This window comes from Triturus cristatus, chromosome 11 (assembly GCF_964204655.1).
Source record: "Triturus cristatus chromosome 11, aTriCri1.1, whole genome shotgun sequence".
NCBI classification, from domain to species: domain Eukaryota; kingdom Metazoa; phylum Chordata; class Amphibia; order Caudata; family Salamandridae; genus Triturus; species Triturus cristatus.
Genome location: NC_140594.1, coordinates 611,258,800 through 611,280,398, shown reverse-complemented (window position 1 = coordinate 611,280,398; position 21,599 = coordinate 611,258,800). Strand labels below are relative to the sequence as shown.

The 21,599-nt window shown below is 42.1% G+C and overlaps 1 protein-coding gene across 2 annotated transcripts in view; it reads right to left on the bottom strand.

Annotated features, from left to right (window-relative positions):
- The window catches only part of NSD3 (nuclear receptor binding SET domain protein 3), a 1,492,250-nt gene extending 1,474,107 nt beyond the window's left edge, over nucleotides 1-18,143 (bottom strand). For both annotated transcript variants that reach the window (XM_085633955.1, XM_085633956.1), the window contains exon 1: nucleotides 17,738-18,143. The gene's annotated coding sequence lies outside the window, so the exon portion shown is untranslated. The remainder of the gene's footprint in view (nucleotides 1-17,737) is intronic.
- Nucleotides 18,144-21,599: the final 3,456 nt, after the last annotated feature.

The window sequence follows — 21,599 nt, the reverse complement described above, 5'->3', positions numbered from 1 at the left end:
TATACTAACATTGCCAAGAGGGAAACTTTACATGACTCCAAGAATTGTCTTGACTCTAGACTTCGACTGCAATCAGTACCCACTGACGTTCTTATGAATCATTTAGCGGCAAGTCATAAATAATTCCATCTCCAAACCAAAATTACTACAATGAGAGAGCATCTTTTACTCTAAACTTCGCAGTTCTACTTGTTAATTATTTTGAGAGTCAGTTTATCTATTCCAAGCTCAACTCTTTTATGAAGAGCATGTGCTGACAGATTAATTACATACATGTCTTTATGATCTGGACTGGTACAAAAACGGACCTTGAGGCTTTTTTTTCTCGTCCATCAATCAGTGCAACCAAGATATTTTTACGGAGGTAATCTTATTACCGGTCTTTACCAGAAAATCTACAGATAAGTACTCTGTTATCGTACCGGGGCTACCATGCTCACACTGAGTAATAACCTCACATATGGGCAGTTTTTGAGACTTCCTTTTATATACACAAGTATTATATTAATATCAATACCTTGTGTTTTTTAAAAATAATATAGACACAGTAATGAAGCTTTTTGACAATATAGGTCACCAAAGCATATCATTTGTGTATCCCCTACTTTGTGTACTTCATCGTCTGTGCATTATGATGCTCGTGTATTTTTACACCTATTTTACGACTGGTTTGAAAACAGCAACACTGTCAGTAAACCTTATCTAAAGAAAAATGTTTTAAAGCGGAGTTACAAAAAAAGAGCTTTCAGAAGTACTACTGAGAGAGGGGCATGGGCACCCCCCACATGCTAGAGAACGTGAGTAAATCATTTAATTAGGCAGAAGCGGTGTGCTTCCACCAAAAAAGAGTGCTTGTGGCTCATGAGGGCTTTCCCCTGACCTAACCTGACCGAAGGGGCTTTCCCCTGACCTAAACTGGCCACTGCATCAACCCTTAATAATGTGGCAATACCTGATCCTGATCCTTCCTGTCTCCTTCTGGCCAGTGTCTATGCACTTTGATGTGGGTAGTAAAACAGTTCTGCAGTCTGCCCAACTGAAGCACTCATTGTCCGGAATCTGTACCAGCGGTAATTCGTATTGGGGAGAGCTAGAGAGAAAGACAGCCCCCTATGCTGCTTTTAATTGGTGGCAAGTGAATGAAACAAGCATTTGCAATGCAATAGGACACGCCTCTACGAGAGTTAGAACTATTGGCTTTGTAAATGACAATTACTTTTATTTATGTTTTGGTTTTTAAAACGTAAATAAAAGGCCTTGTCATTTACAATGCCAATAGATCTAAATCTCGCAATTGCTAGACCTACTGCATTGCAAATGCCGGTTAAAAAAATGTGACGTTTACTGCACATATTTTAAACATTCTGCCTCCACCAGGGGACACTGCAGGACGCCCGGGATAGAATGTATGCTCACTGCAGAGATAAAGACATGTGGTTTGTGTGATACGCAACCCAACCAAAGCCTAGCTGAATACAATGTGGTTTATCAGAGCCATATATTTTAGCCTGCGCGGTTCTGCTGCAGTCCGTAATTTGAAGCGGAGGGATGTGCCACTCAAAAATAAACACAGATGGACACAAACGTATACACTGCCGAAGAGCGACGCAGACAAAATCGCAAACACTACGTAAAGCTGAAACCAAAAGGCATGCGCCTCGCCATAAAGAGAATGCCCATATGCCATTTGCGACAAAATTACAAACAATGCAGAACCCCAGGCTTGACAAGCAGCTCGCATCTCTCGCCTCTGCCAAAAAAAAAAAACGTAACTAGAAACCACAGACTGAAGAGCAAGTTGGGCGCGAAGAGACTTGCTCAAGTTCGGCAGAAAGGATAGGCGAGAAGTTTGATGATGTCTCAAAATTAAAAGACTGCATGTCATGGCTCAATGCGTGTTTTCGTTTTTTTAAATCTTCATCTGTTTTCCAGCTTTTTATTAAGTTAAAAACAAGTAAAGCGACATGAACTCCAATTAAACTTACGGCACGGCTAACTTTGCCCTCCGCCTCAGAAAGCCCATGAAAAAATGCGCAACTCTAGGAAGTTTGGTTTGGGATGGGGTGGAAGGGATGGGAGGAGCGGGTAGGCTTTCCAACGAGGAGCCAGTAAACAAGCTACCAGCACACCCTCCTACGTCATGCCAAACAAAGATGGCGTCGGCCTGTCCAGATGGGCTTTCCGAAAAATGGACAGGGCGGTAACAAAGAAGCCCGATTCTCAATCACATGCCAGCGTTTACCCTAAACGATGACGCCAGCCAATGTAAAAGAGGGGCGGGGCTTTAAGTCCCCTTCTGAAATTGTATCGATTACAAGAAGCCCTCGCATACCGAGCAACGCTTTGCGCTGCAATGCCAGGCGAGACCTAAAAACGGGGCACATTGACTGAGGCATTGCATCAGCTGCCTATAACAGATTTAAAAAACAACAAAGGCACTCACCCATGGCAGAAAGAAGCAGCGTCCTTCAAGCTTTCCACCACCCTTAACTGCCTTGCATCTATGCTCGTTACTTTTTCCAGCACATCACAAGCTCTAGACTTATCAGTCTACTGAAGCGGGAGCCATTACAGTTGGAGGGAGACAAGGAGATAGGCATGGTCCAGTGATCTGCTTACACTCTTCACACAAAGGAGAACATGATAAAGTGAGCCACTTTAGTGAGAGGCTCTTCGAAATACCTGGGGCTGAATGGAAGATGGTAGGTGGATCAGGTACATGCTGTAGGGCAGAATGTAACAGTAGGAAGGCAGTGAAGTGGCTTTTTTTTCCTACCAATCAGAAGTGAGGACAGCCAGAATCGCTATATTTATTTATGTAGCAATGACCTGCAATACCGTATTTCTTGCTCTATGTCAGCCACACACACTAGCTGCCCCTGGATTCAAGCAGCGCACACTGCGTCCCAGGGACGTCCACCCCCTCATAAATGACAATGTGAATGCTCCTTACAGGAACCCTTGATAGATAGATATATATATTATATACACACATACATATTCATATATTCATTCTCTCTCTCTCTCTCTCTCTCTCTCTCTCTCTCTCTCTCTTTCTCTTTCAATCATTGGACCTTCATATAGGTCTCCGCTTTGCCCTGTATATGAAGTGCGACACAAATAAAATCTATATGTCTGCAGCTTTATGGTGAGAGGAATGCTGAGGTACCCCACTGTCTCCTAGGTTGGATTTGGGTAGGGAGTTGCCACCTGATGCTGCTGTTAACATGCTTCTTATATTGTCACCAGGACAGCTACCCACATTTTTTATTCATTTATTTGAAGTTTTATAAAGCGCAAACATGACCCGCCAGGGTATCAGAGCACTGTACAAATAGCAATCAAAAATATACATTCAGAGCAAAATGCAAAAGTAATAAGAAAGCAGCAATGCAGATACATTGTAACAATCGTCCTGGTAGCTTCAAAATCCAGAGAAGTCTGGAGGAAAGTGGTCATGCTAAGTGACTTTAGGGCTACTATTGAAGGAATCTATTCAACAGTAGCCTTTTTACTTCTATTCTGAAGGAAATAGTCAAGGGGTTTGTCCTGGTTTCAGGAGACAGGGTGCTTGGGGCTAGACCAGAGAAGGAGCAGTTGTATTTGTATGTCTATGTGTATTGTGCATTGAAGACCTATGCCAGAATGCACATGAGTATTGCTTGTGTTCTATATTGTATACCCTGTCTGGGTGTACATTTTTACCTGCATATATAGTGTGCATTTTCTGTGCCTACATGTGTGCCTGTAGGGTTGCCTATGCAACACTAGTTACTAGGAACTGTTGCTAGGATTGCATACAATACATTTCCACTGTTGTTGTACACTGCTTTAGGAACAAATATTTCCATATTAACATTTTCTGTATGATACTTTGCGTTTTTAGGATTTCATAAGGACTTGTTTTTTTTATTTTTATGTATCTCGAAATGATAGGTCACCTTGTTATTATTGTTTTGCATTCCTTACTGTTACTGGCTACATATTGCTTATTTTCCAGGCCTCGCCTTTTGCTTCCTTAAGAACGTCCTGTGTTGTCTTTCTTCTCTTTACTAATGGGAAAAATTTGGCCTCATCTGTCACATATTTCTCCAAAACGCACATCCATGTTTAACTACCCCCAGTAATATATTTAAAAACAAATAAGGAGGATGGGCGGGGACATATCTATTATTTACAGAAGTTCTGATATTATTCCCCAGATTGTGGCCACTGCTTCAAGCTGTGTACCAAAATTTTTATTGGCCTTTTCTTTAAAAAAATAGATTTTTAAACAAACTTCAATGTCGGAGTACCCATTTCAAATTTTTTTTTTTCATACAACGAAAGACTTTAGTTTTATTTCCAACGTGCCGGACATACTTGCTGCTTCTACCCGCATGCCTAAATTCATTCTGATCTCGCAAGCCAACGATGACGGCCGCAGCTACACTCACACTGGAGAACAAGCATGATTATCCAGGCATTGACTTTGATTGCGCTCTGCAGCTCGAGTTCTACAGAATGCTTTTTGTAAGATTCATGTTTTCGTAACTCCCAAGTTAATTTTTTTAATCACTTACACAAAAGATGAGCATGTATAGCTGCTGTTATTTCCCCAACAGTCTTCCAGTTCATCTGTTCGTAAATTCGAAGCCCAATCTTTCTCTAGCCCAACAAATGTAATGCCAAGGAAATTGGAGGCTTCATCAATAATGCACCCCTTGCTTTTTGAAAGTGTATTGTTCTTTGGTAACCTTAAATAATTATCTTTTTGTGATATATCTTTTTTGCTAGATATTATTACATTTATGTATAATACCACTTATTTACTATTTTTCTGCAGGACTACTAACAAAAGGGCTTTCTATGAACCTTATATCTGGAAGGGACTGTTTTTGTTTGAGACAACTCACCATTATTTCACATTGCTACCCTCCACTGATTTCATTATTTTTTTTCTGGCTGTCTCAGAAGTCGTCAAAAAATGTTTTCATTCTAATAAACTAAGTCTTATAAATGGGTTGAAACGTCGACGAGTCTATAAGTGGTTTTATTTCTATGATGGATTTATGTTCAATACTGGCTCAAATCCCTAGCCTTAAGTGAACTTTGCCACTTATACTGACTAATGTATTAAAGGTCAAAATAGTCTATATACTGAATAGTTCTCTCTACACTATCCTGTGTGTGTTAACACTAATCACTACACTGGGCTGTTTTTGTACCTTTTCCCTACAGTTGGCAATGTGGGTACAATGGAAATATAAAGTATAAGGTCCCTTAATTGCTGGTGTATTGAGGTCTATCAGAAAAATACTGAATGCAACTGACTTTTCAGCTCAGGGATTCATTCCCTATAGAAGTAAAAATGATTGCTTAATTCAGGGAGGTATCACTCGTTTCTTACATTTAAGTGTACCTAAGGTCCTCTTAAAATGAGTGGATTACCCCTGTCCATATACCTCATCTTCAAAAAGTAAGAGCATGAAGCACTGTAGGAGAGTAGGATCTGCACTTATGTTGCCCCCACTTTTTTTCTGATGTATACACTGGTTTCTGGCCCTAGTCTGGCTGGGTCCCTGCTAATCAGGGCCCCAGCCTCTCTGTTCTCTCTAAACGACTTGGTGTGCATATTAGATGCACTAGTGGTTGGATACTGTGGTACCTTATGAGCCCCTAGTATATAGTACCTTAGGTACCTAGGGCATAGGCACTTCACAGGCCCACCAGGGGCTGAAGCATGTATTATGCCACCCCTGGGAAGCAGACTCAATCTGACACCACAGGCCTGCCACTGCAGCCTGTGTGAGGTAGTGTTAGCACTCTTCACAGAGATATAGGTTACTATATCTCACCATACACACACATATATAAACCTATCAGCCACCCCTATGGCAGGCCCTATCAATCCTGAGGGCAGGGTGCATGGTGTACAATGTGAGGGGGTGCTTCTGCCTGAGCAGGGCCCCTCTGCAGCTACCAGAGTCTATTCTCTATGGCTTTTTGTGGATGCGGTTAAACCATATACTCTTAAGTGCATTAAAATGCTAACTTTGGAATGACAGCATCAAAACATGTCGTGTTTGGTGTCAAACAACTTGGAATCATACCCCCATATCAGTCCATGATGTGGGAGCATGCTCCCACCCTTCTAGAGGGGACGACATGTAAAACGATAGAAATCCTATAGAGCCCTGGCATCACAAAATGGATGCCACCAGCACAGACACTGGGCTGCCCTCCTGCTGCTGACTGAAACTCGCAGTGGAGGAAGCCCAACAAAAGGCATCCTGTCACAGGGAGGTGTCACCACCTCCCAGACAGGATTTAGTGTATTGGAGCTGGATGGGTGCACTCTTAGAGTGCTTAGAAGTCCTGCACTGGGGGAGCAGTAGGCTCCTCTGTGCATATGCCAGCTCAAACCGGTTCAGGGGCTACCGGTCCCTGCTCTGGCGCGAAACTGGACAAAGGGAAGTGGGTGTAACCACCCCCTACCCTGACCCTCCCAGAGAAGTGGTCATAGAGCTAGTCCCTCCCCTATCTTCACTATAAGATAGCAAACCTTGCCATTGCAAATCAGATAACCCTGGATGACGCTCTACAAAGAAGAATCCTGGCCCTTCGACGTTCCACTACCTTTGGAAGACAGAAGAATCTCCCTTGGAGTCAAGGAGTGACTCCCCTGCTTGGCAGGCACCAAAAACCTTAAACAACGGATGCAAACTTTCCCGCTCCCGCCGGAGTTCGAAGTCCCTGCTGCCCCGGAAGTGGATTTCCTGACTTCGGCGGCCATTGTGAGTCCCCAGCAGAGCTGTGGCGAGTGGACCCCACGAGTGACGAGGAACAGCAATACCCGGGGACCGTGCACTATTGTCGAGTGCAACCCCTTCACGATGTTCAACGAACTTGTGCATTGGACCATTTGTGGCCCAAGCCTCCAGCAGGTCTTGCAGCGAAAATCAGCGGCCTACCCCGTCCCGAGTGACCGTGGGTTTCTGTGAAGCATTTCCTGAAGAGGCATCTTCGCGATCCCTTGCCCGTTGGCTTGCGGGTCCCCTGAAGACTTTATCGATTCAAAGGGCTCCCCTGGCTGCTCCAGGCCTGCCCTCACTTACCCTCGCTGGGTGAGTCCCTCAGACCTTGCTGGTCTGCACCATCGACTTTCTTCAGTCTACACAGGACTTGCGGTTGCCAAGGCTTGTTGGCTCCAATCCGGTTGCCGACACCGCCATCAGCTGCAGACGTCGTGGGACACTCCGAATCCAGCTGCTGGTCATCGTCGATCACTCCTGGACCTCGTGAGCGAAGAGTCAAAACACCATCGACGACCTGAAATCACCCGACATCCTTGGTCAGACATCTTCCTGGCCACCGGTCACTGGCAAGTGACTTTGAACACTGTTCCTTCAATTTTCAGGTCTTCAGCATCTTGAATCCACCCTTGGATTCCACCGTACACTTCTTCAGTCGACGCAAGCAGCAAATCTTCTTTGGTCTCCATAGAAAACAGCGACGCGACCCGACACCAAAAGACACCTGTGCACCTGGCTTCCCTGGGTGAGTTAACTCGTGCACTCCGGAGCCCTAGTGTGTGTTGGCCCTCGAATAACTTACCTTGTAAGTGGCTTGCTTGTAGACTTCCTTGAAGTACCCTAAAACTTTAAAAATCAAACCGCAACTTGCTCCATTGTAATCAATAGGGAACCCGCGGCTGTGTTCACACACTGCACGCGTCTCCCGTGGGCCTGTTACTTACCTGCTAACACTGCAGTAGTGAAGCCCCAGCGATTCCCCAGGCCCTAGGCCTTGTCATTTTGCAAGTCGACATTCTTATACCATTTTTTAGTATATGGTCTGGTACGCCCCTAGGGCTCCAGCCATATTTGTGCATAATTTATTGTGAAACGTTGACATTTGAATGTGTATCTGTCTTCTAATCTCAAAGAGATTAGTAGAGTGTGTCTAGAAATAAATACATATATATTTGATATATATACCTGTGTGGTGTCCTTTCATTTGGTAATTCAAGAGATTATACGGTAAACAAGCTGCTTTACATTCCTCTGAGACTTAGCCTGAAGGCTGCTCTCCACAGCTACCACTAGGGTGGCTTTCTTTAAAAGGTTGTCTTAAACCTATCTACTGTAAGAGTCGAATTGGACTGGTGCAAGGTGGCCACTATAACTAGGGACCAGCATATGCCAGGCCAACTTCTCACAAGCACTATAATCAATAATGTGCATTTTTTTTTTTTTAAATACCACAAGATATTTTGCAAAGTTAAAACACTAATCAAAAAGAGAGTATGTTTTTCACAATCAAAACAAAACTGCCCTTCACAGTTTCTAAAAAGGAACAAGTAACTGGAAATGAGAAACCAATAGGCCAAAGGCCTGAAGTCAGTTCACGGTTTTAAATTACTTGTACAAATAGGGGAATGGTGGTTCTTTTGCTAAGTTGATGTGCATCTATAATGGAATGGGACGCTGGATACATTGGGTGCTTATTGTCGGTTTAGCCTAGTTCCTCCACTGCCACGACTACTGTGATAACGCCCAAGACAAGATTATTCTTCGTCACTATCCACTCACACCAAGGGTGGTTTCAATGTAAGCACCTGACTTCTGCAGTTTGCCACTGCCACTTTGACCAGGAGACAGAGGGTACAAGACAGCATGGTTTAAAGCTGATCTTACACCAGATTGGCCATGGGTCCACGAACTGATTTAGAAAATGTTTCCAGATAAGCAGCCTAACTGGTCCAACTAAATGGGCTAAGCTTATGAACCAGCAACCTGTCAAGCACCATCCATCAAACTTCCAGTTACCAAAACTCCTAGCCCTGTGGAAACAAGAGGCGGCTTGTGGACGGCTTCCTTACTCTGTTGGAATTGTATTGAGCACAGCCTTTAGGGGACTGAGGGAAAGAGAGAAACTGTGTCACGGAGTGTCTGCAAAGGCCAGGTTAGGGGGGTACAGAAGGCATGCGTATGATGGGTCCATATTATAGACAACATCTGATCCAGCCATTACCATGGTAAACCAATTACTATATAACAAGTAGGCCTCTGCCAGCATTAGGGTGCACAAATGAACACTGCGATTTCCAGGCACTGCATGCATTTATTGGCCAAGCTATAAACAGATGGCTGATCTAAGGACTTCAACGCAAAGTGCAGAGCTTTCAGTGTGCTGGGTGCTTCCAAATCTCACACATAGCAAAGGCTGCATTTGGCTTGGAAGACCGTGCATTCATGCTCACATTGAAAGTGACCGGGCAGGAACTTGCAACATAGTCAATAACCTAAGTGGCTATGATGAGAGGTGTGTGCAGAAAGAGGTCAATATTACAGGGCCAGTTCAGAAAGAAGACCGTTAAACCAAAAGTTAGCTGCATCAGGAAGGGGGGGGGGGGGGTTGTAGAGCGTGCAATGTGCACAAACATGATACAAGTGTATAAATGTTCCAGTTTGCTGTTTAGAGGGCAGAGTTCCGCAAAAGTTTTTCCTGTATTTAATAAATAACTGAAAAAATAAAGTTGCTTAGGCATTAACAGTGCGAGACACACAAAAAGAACATGGTTTTAATTACTTTGTAGTCAAATTACAAATACAATCTTTAAAAAGACAAACATTCCCAAATTCTGAAAACTGATCTCACCTACAAGCCGTTCTCTATATAATAAAAAGACAAATGGAAAAAAAACATCCTTATCCTATGTTCCTGTATAAATGAAAACAGTTTTACCTGAATACACAGAACTAAAACGTGTTAAGATTTTAAAATGAGAAAATTTTGAAAGTCTTAAGCTAAAATTTAAGATTTGCCTTTTTAAAATTGGAATTCAGCTAACCAAATTAAAATAATATTTTAGGGAGATTTATTTTTATTAATGAGCCACCTGAAAAAGTAAAGTAAAAGCAACCTTTGCACCCTGCAAGTGAATTCAGTTTGAACTATACTTTTTTAAAGGTGCTCAACCAAGGGTAAAAGATTCGATAAACCTCACCTTAGGATTGCTGCAAGTCCTTTTACATAGGCACTCATTAGGCCAAATTCAAGTTGCAATGCTTGGGCTAGGTTGATTGGCTCAGTAAGCAAGAATAATATAATATTTTCCCTTCAATGTTATCTAAAAATAAAAATCATTGCTAATTGAGGTATTCAAAACAATTAAAATAGGGCAAGGGGGATCTTTTGCTTGATAGAGATTTAGTAGATGTGAAACGAGTCTTCGCCCCCAAGACTTGTATTTCGTACCCTTCCATTAATCATATGCTATAGCATTGGAGGAGACCTGATTTATATTTAAGGAAGTACTTAAACTTGAAATTACAATCATTCCTAGGCGAGTGTACATTTTTACTTTTCAGTTTTCCTCCGACAACACGAAAATTAAGAGGAATTACAACATCCTTCTTAAAGTTATGATTTTACTTTTAACACTTAACTTTTTTGTTAATGTAAACCAGTGTATTGCCAAGTGTGTTAATATTGTAAACATTTAGGGATTAAATTGAAAAGTATGTGCGTAAATTAAAATATGCTTGCAGCATCCTCCTATCATTAAGGGAATTGCATAATTGCAATCTAAACTTTTTGAAAAGTCAAGTAGGCAAAAAAAGGGCTAAAAAACAGCCCTACTTGGGCCCATTCCCTATTCGAATACTAAAAGAAAGGCCTTTTTCAGCTCCTGTCAGTATACTACACCAAGGTAAAGTATGCTGTTCAATCCCGACAGTTTAAAGGCCACTGAGAATTTGTAAACTGGCAACTCCCACCTGAGCACAGGCCTGTTTATGTGGTCAAATGCAGAAGAAACATCATTAAAAGCTGCATAGACATTTTCACGACTCAGCTTCACATATTTATCAAAAACGGCATTAAGTACAGCAATAATATCTAAAGAAGATGAATAAGTTTGAAAATCAATTGTTTCATTGGGATAATTTATTTTTCAGCTAACCATGCCTCGAGATGTTCTAATATACTTTTGCCAAATAATCTGCCAGAGGCATCCAGCAAAACAATTTGTCTGCAATTAAAAGGATCACTTTGTGATCCTTTTTTATATACAGGCATTTATACTGCCTTTCCACTGCTTAAAATGGAGCCTGAAATGTTACAATGAATACATACAGGACAGACATTCTGCCCAGAGCTTGCAATCTTTTATCACTGCAGCTAATGGGATTCGATCTCATCTCATTAAGTTAGATAGTCTGACTCCAGAGATATATTTCACAATCCGGTTGACTGAGGGGGGACAGTGGAGGCAACTATGATCAGTGTGTATAAAACAAAAATTCAAAGAAATGTCACTGGCTGCATACACATTAGTAACCTACTGAGCCCAGGCACTTTCACTAACAGATATCTGCTTGGGAGGTTTACTGGAGCCAATAGTCTGAGCAATCAAACGCCAATATCTTCTTGTATTATCGTCTCCCACAGACTTTTTTTTTTATATCTAATGCCAGGTATAATCCTGTAATGTAAAAAAGTAATGTTTTCAGAGTCTCGTTGGAAAAGTATTCTTCTTAGCTTAAGAAATCACTTAAAATTGCCTTTGGATTCAATTATTTATGTTTCTAGATAGCTTTTGGTCAATACCCCAATACCCCATCTTTTCGTTAAATATCTTCTAGACCTTTTCTGTTTATTAGCATATATTACAGAAACAAATTATTCTAAAATACAAGTACATTCGTATTCTACTATTCTATTATGAGGTGAAATTTCAACAAACTGATCTTGGGTCCAATTTGAATGTGCCCGAAACAAATTGACTAAAATAGTAACAGACTGTGGATTCCAAAAATATGCATTTCCATGTGGATTCCATTCCTATCAAACCCCTTTTTAAATTCCAAGTTCAACTACAAATTATGTGGCGAGCAAGAGGTAAACAAGTAAAACAATGATCACTATATTCAGAACTATAGACTTCAAGATTGGAAGCATAGCGAAATGAATCACAAGATACAGTTAGAGAATCTAAAATACAAGGAAAATTTGAGACACGCCTAGTGTAGTTTGAAGGGCAGTAGACATCTAGGTGCCCATTCAAAATTACAGCCTGTTTTTCTTAATTTATCTAGAAATAGTAGACCACGCTTATCAGCTTTCAGACTACTTGGAAACATTGATTCCGGAAAATTCCATCCCATCTCCCTATCTGGAGTTTGAAATACTTCCAAAACCTGGGTTATTCTAAATTGTGTTATCAGAATACAAACTTAACTACATATCTACTAAAAGTTCATATGTTAACAGTTGATGTACGTGAAAGTTGATATAGCTATATAACACCTCCTCACAATGTTGGCTCACTTTAATATGCTGTTAGGGGGTTGATAATTCAATAATGGTGAACTTTGTTAAAAATACCCATTTTAAAAGCCTAAAACAAGTCAAATGTACAAGTCTCAATATGTTTAGCTATCCCTCTCTAACTAAAATTACAACTAAACAACTTTTTCACAAGTTACTTTTCTCAAGTATCTTTTGCTCCTGATCTTTTTTATGTGTTCTTTCACATATTTGTCTGATTGTCACTCTTTAGGGCTCATCCAGAGAGAGGGTTGTGCGTAAAGATAATTTAGATTATAGTGAACATTTAACAATCAACTATTGTAACATAAGTGTATGTCACCAACAGGTCTTTGTATTTTTACCTTTTTGGAGGTTGAACATCAAGTGCTCTGGCAGGCCTGTGCCTGCTAGGTTCCTTTGGCTCCCTTTCTCCCAATCACACTATCATTTTGACCACTAAAGCAGATGAAAGGAAGCCCAACATCATACCATCACTCTAACTGCCCTTTCATATGCAGCAACTTGACCGATCACGGAAGGGCCAGAAGGTTGTCTGCCTATGCTGGGCAGCACAGCCCCATTGTCCAACCTCCTAAAATTTGTGCTATTTCCGTACTAAGGCAAGAAGGGATGAGGCAACTACCTCCCATCTCTAGTAGCCTGTGAGAGGAGGAGATCGTGCCCAGCTCAGCATTTCTCTGCTGGACACCTGGATGTGATCACCATGGCCTAACCATGAATGATAATTTGTATCTCTGTCCTCAGGCAGTCCAAAGGCCTGGAGGACACAGCCAAAGAATGTATTTGCATAGCTCCAGCAAGAGCCACAATGGGAGAGTAAGTAGAAAGCCTGATCAGTTTTGCCTGCTCCCAAAAGTGGGTGAGATTAAACTCCTGGCAGGCCGATTCAAAGTCATAGCTCAATGACATTTTGTAATGGGGGGGGGGGGGGGGGGGTTCTTTCACGATAGTATAACAGTAATCGGAATAAACAGAAGAAACTTAGTATTTCCCAACCAATTCTCTAAGGCCAGGAGGTGTACGGGACTTAAGCAGGGCAGAAAAGCAAGTAGGCAGGCGCACTGCACTAGCAAAATCTCCTGGCGACACACAATGCCTTTGAGGAGAACGGGAACATATGATACTGCGGATAGGGCTCAGGCTGCTTTCTAACCAGAACAATGAGACAAAAAGAACATTCCTGAGGAGGTCCTCTGCCAGGTTGCTACTGCACTTCTGGAAGGTATGGGAAAGGCCCTTTTCCCCCTGTAGTGAGGCACATGACAAAGCAAACCACTCCAGCGGATTGGGAGGAGATACTTAATGGTTTGCCTAACAAACTAGCCTGGATGTACAGTGCTATCAAGATCACCAACCTTCCCATGAGCTGCTGAATAGACAAGATGTAAGCCTACTGAATTAACCTTTCCAAGCTCTAGTTTAGAGACCTAGTAGGCTTGGGAGTCTCAGGGGTCAAGTATTTTGTCTAGGGATAGGATACCTTATGCCTGGCCACCAGACATGGTGTTAGGATCCAACATGAGCTTTTGTTACGAGGGTTACAACTGGAATCATCATTATCCATTAAAACCAATTGAACTATTGAGGTCAAAAACTATTTTGTTGAGATTTTACCAAGAGACGACACTACAAATGTGGTGTTCATCTCACATTTGTGGAAAAAAGCAACCCTTTTAGACCAGATGCAGTTTACCCCCTTCCCCCTCCACCCCCGCTTGTCCGCTAACCCTGCTATAACTATGGCCTAACAGCTCTGTAGGTTCAACCAAGTGCTTTAAATAAATCCTGTGTAAACCTGCAGTGTAGTGGACTTGCTTGCCTAGTTATATATCTGGTGGCAGAATGAATCAACGGTATGGTGCTTGCTTCACCTTGAAGCACCATGCTTTCTTACTTCACTTTTGACACTTCCACATTACACATTTACAGTGATAATCTGTGAAGAGTTCACTATTGAAACAAAGCCAAGCGTGCTAAGCTTACTCTATGGGTGGACGTTTAAGAAGCTGTACATATACCATTACTAACTACACGAGAAATATTTTTACTAGTGTCAGAGAAGCACTGTGTACATGAATATGCTGTTCAAAACATTTACCATGAGAAGGAGTGTAATAAATGGTAGTTGTAATGCTAAGGGTGTTTATTCACATTGGTATGCACTTTATTTCATCAACTCTCCAGTTATGTTCACAGATATTTTAGTAGACCGAATAAGATGGTCGGGTGCTTTCTTCTCCGAAGCAGTTGTTCTGTTCAACTGTTTTGTACCCACTCTACCCGTGTTTTTCAAGCCACATGGTGGGTCACACCCAACCACTTGGGAACATCGTAGGGTGCGGATACTATTCCTAGAACTCCCCCGAGTACCACCTTTATTCAGCACATCTGTTCCAATTTCTTGAGAACATGACACTAAATCCCCCTTGGACTCGTCATACCCTGAGAGGATGGCAATGTGATGAGAAACTGTTGCTTATCGAGTCACCCAGAGCTCTAGTCACACAAATGAATTGCAATGTTCTCTTCACTTTGCTCTCCAGTTTTCTCTTCCATTTCTGTGCAGTACTTTGAAGGTGGGAATAAGCACTACACAAAAATCAACAATGTCACATTTCCTTCTTTCATCTCCCAAGTATCCTTCTTCCATCCGGTCTACTCTCTTCCTCTTCTGTGCATGGTCAGAACTTTAAAGCAATATTAGCCTTACATGAGCATCCCAAATAAGCATGACAGAAACTCACAATTACCAACTCCAAGAAATTCCAGCTCAGGAAATTATTAATAAGATTTTTTGTTGTTGTTCCCAATAGTAAAATCATTACGTGGCCAATTTCTAGGACAAATAAACAGATACCTAACGAGGTGAAGAATTCCATGCTGCTTCACAAAATTAATGTCATTCATAAAAGGTCCTTACACATGAAAACAGTTCAATAGAAGGCTGTATCAAGCACTGAGACTCAATACAGGTTAGTTGTGGGACAAAGAGTCCTCTCTAAATGCATCAAAACATAGCACCCATACTTGTCTACCTAAGACACTTTTGCAAGTTCTAAAATATGTTTTTTTGCTTTTTAAAATAGGATTGACCCAGTAAATCAAGCCCTTTCTGATTTTCCACACAAGATTTTAAGTTTAGGCACGGAACATTGTCGTTTCTGGTAAAGCAGTGCACCACTTCTTGAATTTCCTTAAATATCCTGCACAGAGGTGGTCGACCAGCCATACTAGGGATAACTAACGAGATGGAATCGTCAATCCTGGGAGTGAAGTTAGTCATCGGTTGCTGCTATGCAATTGTTTTTAATTTTTACTCATACTGTATGAGCCTTACCCTTGTGATTGTGGCATAAGAACTGTAAAGATATATGGAGGGGTGGGTTTGAGATCCTGGAGTAACACACATTGTAATGCAATTTGAGTTATTAGCACCGGACTACACTATATGGAAAAAAAACGAAAAAAAGTGGAATGCAATGATTTGCGATTAACAATGCAGTATTATAATAAAAATAAGTTACAAACAAAAAAATATTCTGCACAGAGGTATTGTAACAACCTCTGCAGTTGTTACAACACAGGGATTTTTGAAAATGTTCCAAAGTCTTCCCCTCAATACACCAATTCACTAAGTCACAGAAGTTAATCAAACAAAAAACATTGTCAGCTGGCTTGCAAATTCTGCTCCAAAAGTGGCAGGAGACAAAGAACATCGTGGTATGTTACCAGGCAACATCCAGGTTTTTATTTCCAAAACCATAATATGATGTTTCTGGCCATGAATGACTTTAATACAGATCATAATTCACGAAATGTATGTATGTCTGTCTAGGAGTGTTTTGCCTGCACACATTTTACAAGTCTATACAGTATGGCAATTTACGGATATGGAATACTTTACCAGGCGTCAAAACAATTCTACAAATAAAGCGACAAACAGCTGTTTGAGAAATACAACTATGTCAAAAAATACCCTATAACAACGCTGCTCAATTTTAAAACACATAAAATGACCAAAGAAACTGTGACATGACTGGTGAAGTAAAATCCGCCACAAACCTCACCAGAAGAGTTAAACTAGCAGACATATGTGGAAAATCACAGAGAGCAACTTTGAAAAAAGAGTCTTCAAAAAAAGGTTTGCTATTTCTTTTTAGATAAAGTCTGCAACATAGCATCCCGATGGTCGCAGTTTGCCGACAACACCAAGGTAGGTGGTATACGTATACAAATAGGAACAGCTTTTCACATAGAAATAGGAGTGTTTAAAATTGGGTCAAGTTGCTATAAACTAACAATGAACCCATTTAAAGATACATTTCTCAAGTTGACTAACACAGGCACAATCCGCAATTAAAAAGCATGAATCAAACATTATCGACACATACTAACCATTGTTCATCTAAAAATGGCTATAGAGTATTTTAGTACAGCAAAAGAGAGCTGCAATATAACACTTAAAGCAAGGTTACGCTCAGTCCCTTAGTTGATAAATATTCATAGGAATACAGGTAAATCAACGCTAACACATTCAAATATAAACAGCAAAGTGGCATACATATGCACCCTTTTGCAGCAACAACAACAAAAAAAAACACACACATAGCAGGCAACGATCCATCAAGTGGGTAACAGAAATATCGAATGACAAAAATTCAGCTAAATGAAAGACTAACTAAAAAAAGTAACTTCCAATCTAGAAAAAAAATTATCGATGCATAGTCTCCCGTAAAACACTTGTATAGTGATGTTTGGCTCACCTAAAACCACCCACTCTGAACAACTTTCATTTCAAGAGTCATGTGATCTGACAATATGAGCAACGCACGTCAAAGCATTGGTACAAACGTGGGTGTTTTCCCTCAAAAGAAGGTCATCAATAGAAATGAAGGGTGAAGGTTCATCTGAAAAGAGAAACCTGTAGTCCAAACCTTCAACGGGAATATCTGTTTATGTAAAGCGGCAACAGCTGTCCAGAGCAATCTTAGATTACACATCATAAGAGAGCAAAGAATGTTCCTACTTTACCAGTTTTTATCCATTTTGTAGCTCACTAGCCTGGCAATAAATTTACATGGTCGCTCCCTTGTACTGCACACACCAGCAGAACGCAAAATAATAAAAAGTAAGCTTTGCAACGGAGAGGATGTGCGCATTCTGGTGCTGCTCACAGTAGGGGGGGAGAGTGGTAGCAGAAAGCACACACCTGCAGTGACTCTTGACGTTGCGTTCACCTGCGCTTAACAGAGAAATGGTGCATATGCAGAGAATACTGCTCTAGGGATGGAGGTTAAAACCACAAATAGACAATTTGTATTGCTTGTGCCGTAGGCTCCATACACCTGACCCCCCCCCCCCTTTTTTACAGGATTCAATAGCAAATTTGGCGTTTTTTTGGGAAAGCTCCTGCTCTTACCTTCAGCCTGGTCCATCCTCAACCCCCTGAGTGCGGCTCCAGATTGTGATGGAGAGCTCCTCTCAGGTGATAGCACACGGACAGAGCCTCCTCCCTCTGGGGCGGTGTGCTAGGAACATACACAACCAGGGGCTGGTTTTGGCTCCTCGTTTGGTGGGGTCTTCACGAAGCTGCTCTTGTCAGGCGTTGTTCCAGGGTTGCAAGCTGAGACTGTCCATGGTTCCTTATTACCAGAATCCCTGTCGGCACTCGGCAGTCCGGCTCTTTTTTTTTTGGGAAGGGTATATATTTTGACGGCTATCTTCTTCGGCCTCGCTGAGCTCGCGCTCGCCTAGGTGCCGCCTCTTCCTCTCGTGCACGCGCGAGCGAGCTCCTCTCAAGTCGGCAAACAGTAGCTGACAATGGCGAAGGCGCGCGAGCCGGTGCAACGCTGAAGCGTGCGTTCTAGCCTGTCAGCGGCAGAGAGAAAAGCGAACTCTTCCTGCCATTGGCTGATCTCGTTGCACGTGACCTTGAGTTCGAAAACCTCAGAGGGAGCCAGCGGTGGGTTGTATTGACGCCATTTTGGATGCCGGGGAACGAGGTTTGCGAGAGTACGTAGTAGAGGAAGTGGTAGTCCGTTGTGGAGAGTCGGCGACGTCGGTTGCTTTTACTGCCCTTCATCTACGAGCAACGAAGCGGGCAGTTCTGTTATTTTAAACGTATTGTGGCGCAACTCATCTGTGAGGTCCTTCACGTTACCATGAGTGCGGGGAATACCTTGGGCTCTACTAGTCACCACACATTTCATCTGACGATCAGTGAAGCGGTGCTTTTGGGGATATACGTCGAGATCCCTCCTCTCACTTACGAGCATCGGGTGGGACCGCACGTTAATTGGAGATGCCTTTAGCTAGCGTTGTGCATGTTTACTCCGATTAACCCAAACTTAGAATGGGAATGACTAAAATCCGCTCTCCGGGTTGTAGGTTCTGCCAAACTGGACACTTTTGACAAGTTATTCTTTGCTTGGGGTGGGGCATACAGTTGCATGGTGGAGCACAGAAAATGCAACAGTGTACTCCTATGCGCAAAAAAAAAATGTGTCCAATTTCGAACATGCGTAAAAAGAGAACATTTCATCTCTTTCATGACGTCTGTACTTGCTGAATAGATTGTTTTTTTTAACATCGTTTCTGTAAGGTTTACACCACAGTTATTTTTAAGCGCTGAAGAGCTACAGAGTAGGCCATTCGTATTTCATTCTACCCTGTTTGTATAGCAGATAGCAGAACTGGGCATGCATAAGTAGAACTACTCTACAATGTTTAAACCGTGTATAATCAAACTATGTGGCAAGTTTTACGCATTCAAGCGGACAGGCAATTTCTGAGGCAGGGAAATTTTGACATCATTATTGTTTGGGAATTGTTTTTAATGTTCAGCTATCATGGGATTATCTACTCACCTTAAGAGCCTTACATGCGGTGAGGGTAGTGGAAGCACTTTTTAGATTTGCAGCCCAACTTGCCCCGAAATCCAATTAAAGAGATGCTGACACTTTATAGGGCCAAGTGTCTTTCAGTTGCCACTTATGGGGCCGGAGTCTGGGGATTTGCTAATTGCTCAAAGCTCCAGTGAATTGAGAATGATTTTATTAGGAGAGTCTTGATGGTCTCAAAAGTACTTCAACTCTCTTTTGCCACCTTGAACTGTGTTTAGAGCTAGCAATGGACCGAGTATGTCTTGCCCCTTTACTACTATGGCCAATATATGGAAAACTCCTGAATTGGATTTGACTAAATCCATAGTAGTGTGTTGTCTCACTAATAAAAACGTTCAAAATATCCCTTGGTTTAATTACCTCAAGAGATGGTTCCAGAAACTGGTTTTGAGTGAATTTTTTAATAACCCTATAAATATGCCTCAACAAGCCAATACCATGATAAACAAGCATTGGCATAGCCAATAGGTTTCGCCTTTGGGACCTTACATTTCGCAGTCCAGATAGCAGCCGTGGTAACAAAAGGTAATCTTATGTGTCTGGTGTTAGCTGTGAAGTGTCCATGGTATAAATTGAACTGTTCTTTGGTTACAAGCAAATATTCTAAAACATATTGTGCATGCAATGCTTCAATCCATGGTGGCACAGAACCCAGGTTAATGTGCTTCATGACTAACCACTTATAAGGTCCCAAAGTCGAGACCTATTGGCTATGCCAATGCTTGTTTGAGCAGTGTCACAGAGATGTTCTAGCTGCTAAGGCAAGCATTGCTTCGAACCCTAAACCCCCGCTTCACCTACCCCTCTAGGATTTTCCATGGTAAACCTGACAGTGATGTATGTATTTTAAAGAAACACGCGGGGTGGAGAAAGCAGCAGGAACTGCGAATAGGTTGCAGTGGCGCCGTAAATTAGGCTGTTCACGCCAAACGCTCTGCAAAGGTGTTATACCATAGGGGTGGGTGATCATAGATACTGCTGCAGACTGCTGTGCAGGGGTGGAGTCACAGGCAGTACTGTGCCGACTTTAGTAACATCACACGAGGGACTGAGGCTCACAGACTAGGAAACACTGCATGATCACGCCTACATCTCAGTAGTAAAACAACACGCCTCTCAAGCCTACAACCCCTTAAAACACCCAGAACAATGTAATATAAACTTTATCATCTCCTACACACAGAGGAACCATCAGTACAAAATCCCCCAGGGCAATCCCCACACTTTCCAAACGTTTCTGCAAACACCCCTCCGTAAAGCAATACACCACCACCCTTTTCCAAGAGAATACTCAACATAATCTCCCCAACACAGCCAGCCACCTAACATTCAAAAGAGCCAAGAAGAACCATGAAAACCTACAACACACTTAAAGCTTATGCCATATATGGCAGACTTGCAGCATAGGGCATCAAGCAAAACATTAGCATTAGATACGCATACAGCGTACTGGCTGCATAAGACGCATATAGCACACCTGCTGCATAAGAGACAGACACAGCAGATGTGCTGCATACAACACATACAGCATATTTACAACATATGACACACATGGAATAGATTTGCATTATATAAGGCATCCAAGCAACATGAAGACATTTTCAGCGGACATGCAACGTACAGAGGACCTACCGAAGATCTGCAGTATAAAAGGCCAAACAGCACTCTAGCAGGATCGAGCCAACATATATGCAGCAGAAGACCTGTGCAAGAGCAGGAGACTGGCCTAAAACTGCGAGACCAAACACCTAAAGGCGGAGGTCGCTGCAGAGAAACGGAGAAATACGTATTCTGAAGTTTGGGAGAGAAGAGCGGCGCGACTCACGTAGAAATGGCACTGCATGTCTCTACTGCAGAAGAACATTGAAGTGGCTGACGAAGGAAGAGGAGCGCCTCCGGAAGTTAAAGCGACGCGCACTCTTGGTTGTCGGTGGAGGGGACGTGCATGGGGACCAGTCACACACAGTGTTTCCCTTGCGGGAGCGAGCAGGGACACCATCTGTTTGCAAGATAATTACAAACGGATGTTGTGAAAGCTCGCTCCCGCAAGGGAAACGCCAAACGTGCACGCGTTGCAATACAAAGCAATGCAAAATGTGCACGTTTTTGCCCAAAAAGCTGATCGATTCCAAAAGGTCACCTCCTTTGCAACGCATGCGCGCTGCGTTGGCGAGACCTAAAAAGTGCTTTTGCAACTTTGGCTAATTCCCTTCATTTTTAGGCATTAGCACAGTTAATAACAGTGAGAAATTTAGATTTAACCATTACGTTTGACCTTCCTCAATTTTATCTGATTCATTGGAGGAATTCCCCACATCTTTTTTTAAAAAACAAACTTTATTGTCTTTTGTTGTCATCCAATAATACAATAATCAGCAT